The following is a 6,106-nucleotide window of genomic DNA, read 5'->3' on the forward strand; positions in this document are numbered from 1 at the left end:
ACAGAAAATGAAACAGGTAAACACAGGAACAGAGGACGAGCATGAGTATGCAACTCTAGGAGACTATTGGGACAATGCCAAGGTGGAAAAGGTGGTCGAGTTGCTTCCAAAGTATTAAGATTTATTCCCCACAAAAATCACAGAGTTAAAAGGGATCCTTGCTGACCTAGGAATGATGAATATAACCCTGAAGTCAGACGCATAGCGAGTTAAGCAGCGGCCTTACCGGTTGAATCGAAAATACAAAGTGAAGGTTCGTGAAGAGTTGGACAAGATGCTTGCAGTAGGAATAATTGAACCGGTTGAAGATTCCCACTGGGTAAGTCCTATGGTTGTGCAGGAGAAGAAACAAAAGTGTGAAATTCGCATCTGCGTCAATCTCAGAAAGTATTGAGAAATGGGATTAACTCAGGCAAATATATGTGGTATCAGAGCTGAAAGATACCTGTTCTACATTTTGTTTGAATCTGCAAGTATATTGCTCTGGAAATTGCAGGAAGAATTTAGCTGCCTTCAAGATTCCCAAGAAGGTTTTTTTGTGACAGACTCGCTTCCTAAAATAGCCAGCGGTAAAATCTAGTGACGCGCTATGGCTGAACAATTCGGCGCATCCGTGTGAGTTTGTTCGTAATGTATGCAGAGCATAACTGTCAGGAGATGTAAAAGCTAAAGTCCTAGAAACCAATCATGTTGCAAAAGCCTTGGCACGATCAAGTCGAGCATTGACAGCATCCCAGGAAACAAGCTCATTCATAAATGTCGATATGTAATCTGGCCATCGATTCTGATAGTCAAGGTAATACGCATGCTCCCAAACATCTATGGTCAGAAGCGGCTTATGACCCCAGATAAGAGGATTCAGAGCATTTGGAGTTTTTTCAATTACAAGTTTATTGTCTTTTAAAACAAGCCAGCCCAACCAGAGCCAAATTGTGTTGCTGATGCTTGCTTGAATTCCTTTAAAAATTCATCATAAGAACCAAAGTCCCTTTTTATAAGTTGAAGGATCTCTCCTTTAGGCTCTTTCCCACCCCCGGGTTTCATACATTCCCAAAAGAACTCATGATTCCAGGCCTGAGCAACATTGTTAAATACTGGAAGAGGATCACCATTGTTATATGTTTTCTTAATAATGTCTTCTAAGGTACACTCTGCCAGCTCTGTATCCTTAATCTGATTGTTACAGTTATCAACATAAGCTTGATGATGCTTGCCCCAGTGGAAAGACAAAGTCTGTTTGCTCATATGTGGTTCTAATGCATCAAAATCATAGGGAGGAGGATTCAAATTAAGAAGTGCAACTGTTGGTGGAGCACTTCAAAACATGGGAACTGCTACTTTTCGTAAATGTATATGTTTTGGATGAGAAATGAAACTTGCAGGTGCAGCCAATGGAAGTAGCAGAAGTGAAATTGGATAGTGCAGCAGTGCCATCTCTATACCCAAGAGACCACGATTGAAGCCTCTCTTTCGGAATGTTGATAATCTCCCCCAACTCCATATTATTAGCAGCGAGAAATCCATCTACATTACGCTCTGTGTGGACTGCAAATTCCGACCTCAAATCCAGTTGAAAAATTCATCAAATTGAACAACAGTTCTGGAAGCACGCCTAATTCGTTCAAACATACCTGAAGATACTGAAACATTGACTTATGAAGTTGCATCGATGCGTGAAGATTCAAGTAATTTTAATGCGGGGAATGATTTTACTTATCAAAAGTTGAAACAATTTTCTTTATAAATATTTATGTGCTTCATGAATGATACATGGTGGCCAAAGATTTTGGTTAAAACAAAACAAGATTAAAGGAAAACCTGCATAAGATTGAAGCACTTCCTTCAAGGTCTATGCGTAGTTATGCATAAACATTATACATGAAACAATGCACAAGTTCTAATGGCATAAGAAAATATATTTACGCCGTAAGGCGTTCCTCTGGGAAGGACTCTCCTCCAGTGCCACTCTCTACCTTTCTGCGCCATTGATTTCATTGTTAGACGATGGAATTAATTCTCACCGTTGGATTTCGAAGTGTTCGATTCATTATCCTCCCTGGCCGCGCATCGCATCTGGCCGCTGCGCAAGAAATGAGCGTTTACACGTAATTCGCTGATTCGCTGAGGTACGTGGCTCCCTTGGAATGCTTTACGGACCTGGTCCACTCAACGGCCTTCGCATCACAATTGATCCCATCCCAGTTCAGAGTAATCAACCGATCCATATTTCCATTAATTCCTCTAATTTCTCAGCCCATTCCTCTCATCATCGAATCCATATGAAGGCTACAATAACCTGAAAACTATCAGGTATTTATTGTTTTTTTAGAGTGCTAGATTTATGAATCTGCCTGTGTTTTTGAATTTTGTTGATCCATCTCTTTTTCTTATATTAATTCATCTATCCATCTCTGTAGGGAAAAATATAACGAGAGGCTCCACTCATCGATGGAAGCCAACGCTGGAACAAAAAACTGTACTTGAATCTATTCACGAAAGCGGCATTCATTCACCAACGTTGGAAGAGATACGGAGGATTACCAAACATTTGCAGCAATCCGCTTTTGGTCTAATCACTGATCCCAGGTTGAAGTAAGGTTGCATTGTTTATTAGTATAATTCATTTTTCTACATTGTTCTGTTGCTTCGTGGATTATACATGCCCATAACAGGAAATGCATAATGCAACTTCCTCATAAAAAAATATAAAAAAATTTAGCTGAGAATCTTTTGAAAGAGGTAAATTTCTTTAATTGTATATTGTGGATGCCAATTTGGGTTGATCCTAGGCTAGTGGTTGTGCTTGAGCATGAACCTGCAACAATCACTGAATGCAATGCATCACCCTTTTCTTTTGCACTTGTAAGTTGAAACAGTTTTCTTCGACTCCGTAGAACCCATTGCTGACTACAATTTGCTTTAAAAACAAAGGCAGCGTACTGATCCGTATCAAGTCTTTTGCTATAGCCATAACTCCACTTCAAACTTTTGTTGTAGCCATAACTCTCTTTGAAGTTATATGACAGGCCCTAAGCCCCTGTATCTGCTGGAACAAGTTCCCTCATCTAATACTCACATTTAAAACTAGAAGAGAACCATAAATTGTAAGTTGTAAATGCCACAGAGACACACAAGGCACAATTTTTGAAGACCTTCTAAGTGCCTTCGATCCTCAAAGTTATATGCCAATGTACTGGATCTGGTCGTCACCATCCAAATCCCTAGCTCCAAGATAACTACTTAATTTTGCAAGCAAGTCCACTATTTTATTGTATGTCCTGGACCACGTTAGATTACAAAGCATTCAATTTTTTTAGTGAAACCCAAGGCTCCATTTTGTAAATCCGTATCTTTTGGTCCCATATGTTCCAAGTGATATAATCATATATCAAGGCTCGTGACTACCCAATTCCAAAGCTATTTTGATGTCTACAATCATTGTCAATAATTTAGCAATGCCTGGTTTTAATTCTAGAGAAATATCGTTCCTCCAACTGCTGTGGTCTCTTTTAGCTGCTTCATCACAAAATTTAAAAATCCGTTTACTTGTTTTTGAATTTCTAATATAGCAGATGCCTTTTGCAAGCAAGTCCACTATTTTATTGTATGTCCTGGACCACGTTAGATTACAAAGCATTCAATTTTTTTTAATGAAACCCAAGGCTCCATTTTGCAAATCCGTATCTTTTGGTCCCATATGTTCCAAGTGATATAATCATATATCAAGGCTCGTGACTACCCAATTCCAAAGCTATTTTGATGTCTACAATCATTGTCATTAATTTAGCAACACCTGGTTTTAATTCTAGAGAAATATCGTTCCGTATCTTTTGGTCCCATATGTTCCAAGTGATATAATCATATATCAAGGCTTGTGACTACCCAATTCCAAAGCTATTTTGATGTCTACAATCATTGTCATTAATTTAGCAACACCTGGTTTTAATTCTAGAGAAATATCGTTCCTCCAACACCTGTGGTTTCTTTTAGCTGCTTCATCACAAAATTTAAAAATCTGTTTACTTGTTTTTGAATTTCTAATCTAGCAGATGCCTTGATTCTCTAGTTTTATTGACATGTTTGCTCCAGTTACAACATTTTTATCACAGTCTACCCCTCATATTCAATACAGATCCTGTACTTAGTCACATCCAGCATTTTGGCCGATATGGGATTTGCAAAGAAGATGGCAATGATTGAAATATATTTATGAGATCTTGGAAGAAAATCCTACTCCTGGCAAGTTGAATTCTCCAAATGATATATTTGCACAGAATATCATCAGGTGATTAATGTTCCACTCCAGGCCAAAAATATTTACTAACCCCACCAGAAGTAGGCATTAGCAGATGCCAGAAACAGAGAGGTATATTTCTTTAATTGTATATTGTGGATGCCAATTTGGGTTGATCCTAGGCTAGTGGGTGAGCTTGAGCATGAACCTGCAGCAATCACTGAATGCAATGCATCACCCTTTTCTTCTCCACTTGTAAGTTGAAACAGTTTTCTTCGACTCCGTAGAACCCATTGCTGACTACAATTTGCTTTAAAAACAAAGGCAGCGACTAACGTCTTGCGGTTTTCTCTTGTTTAGAAATTCAATAGTCGCAGAAAATACATACACATCTTTCTCAACCAAATCTTTCTCAAATATGTCTGTAGTCAAAAGAATATTTGTGACACTATTTCAGCCTTCCTGTGATTTTCTAAGAGGCTTAAAGGATTCTACCAAGATGGTCGGTGTTTACTGATCCATATCAAGTCTTTTGCTATAGCCATAACTCCATTTCAAACTTTTGTTGTAGCCATAACTCTCTTTGAAGTTATATGACAGGCCCTAAGCCCCTGTATCTGCTGGAACAAGTTCCCTCATCTAATACTCACATTTAAAACTAGAAAGAACCATAAATTGTAAGTTGTAAATGCCGCAGAGACACACAAGGCACAATTTTTGAAGAGCTTCTAAGTGCCTTCGATCCTCAAAGTTATATGCCAATGTATTGGATCTGGTCATCACCATCCAGATCCCTAGCTCCAAGATAACTACTTAATTTCGCAAGCAAGTCCACTATTTTATTGTATGTCTTGGACCACGTTAGATTACAAAGCATTCAATTTTTTTTAATGAAACCCAAGGCTCCATTTTGCAAATCCGTATCTTTTGGTCCCATATGTTCCAAGTGATATAATCATATATCAAGGCTCGTGACTACCCATTTCCAAAGCTATTTTGATGTCTACAATCATTGTCAATAATTTAGCAACACCTGGTTTTAATTCTAGAGAAATATCGTTCCTCCAACTGCTGTGGTTTCTTTTAGCTGCTTCATCACAAAATTTAAAAATCCGTTTACTTGTTTTTGAATTTCTAATATAGCAGATGCCTTTTGCAAGCAAGTCCACTATTTTATTGTATGTCCTGGACCACGTTAGATTACAAAGCATTCAATTTTTTTTAATGAAACCCAAGGCTCCATTTTGCAAATCCGTATCTTTTGGTCCCATATGTTCCAAGTGATATAATCATATATCAAGGCTCGTGACTACCCAATTCCAAAGCTATTTTGATGTCTACAATCATTGTCAATAATTTAGCAACACCTGGTTTTAATTCTAGAGAAATATCGTTCCTCCAACTGCTGTGGTTTCTTTTAGCTGCTTCATCACAAAATTTAAAAATCCGTTTACTTGTTTTTGAATTTCTAATCTAGCAGATGCCTTGATTCTCTAGTTTTATTGACACGTTTGCTCCAGTTGCAGCATTTTTATCACAATCTACCCCTCATATTCAATCCAGATCCTGTACTTAGTCACATCCAGCATTTTGGCCGATATGGGATTTGCAAAGAAGATGGCAATGATTGAAATCTATTTATGAGATCTCGGAAGAAAATCCTACTCCTGGCAAGTTGAATTCTCCAAATGATATATTTGCACAGAATATCATCAGGTGATTAATGTTCCACTCCAGGCCAAAAATATTTACTAACCCCACCAGAAGTAGGCATTAGCAGATGCCAGAAACAGATAACAATAAATAGTCCTGGCAACTAAAAGCAGGGCTATCAATGAACATGACTTAAAATGATTATCTGGACTTATGTTT

At 38.0% G+C, this 6,106-nt stretch overlaps 1 pseudogene; it reads right to left on the bottom strand.

Moving 5' to 3' along the window:
* Positions 1-685: 685 nt before the first annotated feature.
* Positions 686-1,434, bottom strand: LOC149145460 (superoxide dismutase [Fe], chloroplastic pseudogene; annotated as a pseudogene).
* Positions 1,435-6,106: the final 4,672 nt, after the last annotated feature.

Source organism: Pinus tabuliformis, chromosome X (genome assembly GCF_031772625.1).
Source record: "Pinus tabuliformis cultivar Carrire ecotype Pingquan chromosome X, CPIR1, whole genome shotgun sequence".
In the NCBI taxonomy this organism is placed as follows: domain Eukaryota; kingdom Viridiplantae; phylum Streptophyta; class Pinopsida; order Pinales; family Pinaceae; genus Pinus; species Pinus tabuliformis.